Genomic DNA, 283 nt, shown 5'->3' on the forward strand with positions numbered 1-283 from the left:
CCCGGGCCGCACCCGGGACTCCGCTCGCGGCCCCGCCCACCCGCTCGCTGCGACCAATCAGCGCCGAGCGCGCGAAGTTCAAATCGCGCACGGCGGGAGCGCGCAGCCAACGAGAAGCGCCTCTTCCGCCTCTACTTTACCATTAATCTTAATTAGTGCGGCATCCCAATTAGCACAGCTTGACCCCTCGCAGGCGTAAAGATTTTATGCCTCACGGGGCTGTTTTGGGGTTAATCCCCTTATTTTTCGGTCTCCGGGAGCGCTCTCAGCGGGTGCATTGGTG

Source organism: Aptenodytes forsteri, unplaced genomic scaffold (assembly GCF_000699145.1).
Source record: "Aptenodytes forsteri isolate BGI_AS27 unplaced genomic scaffold, ASM69914v1 Scaffold1036, whole genome shotgun sequence".
In the NCBI taxonomy this organism is placed as follows: domain Eukaryota; kingdom Metazoa; phylum Chordata; class Aves; order Sphenisciformes; family Spheniscidae; genus Aptenodytes; species Aptenodytes forsteri.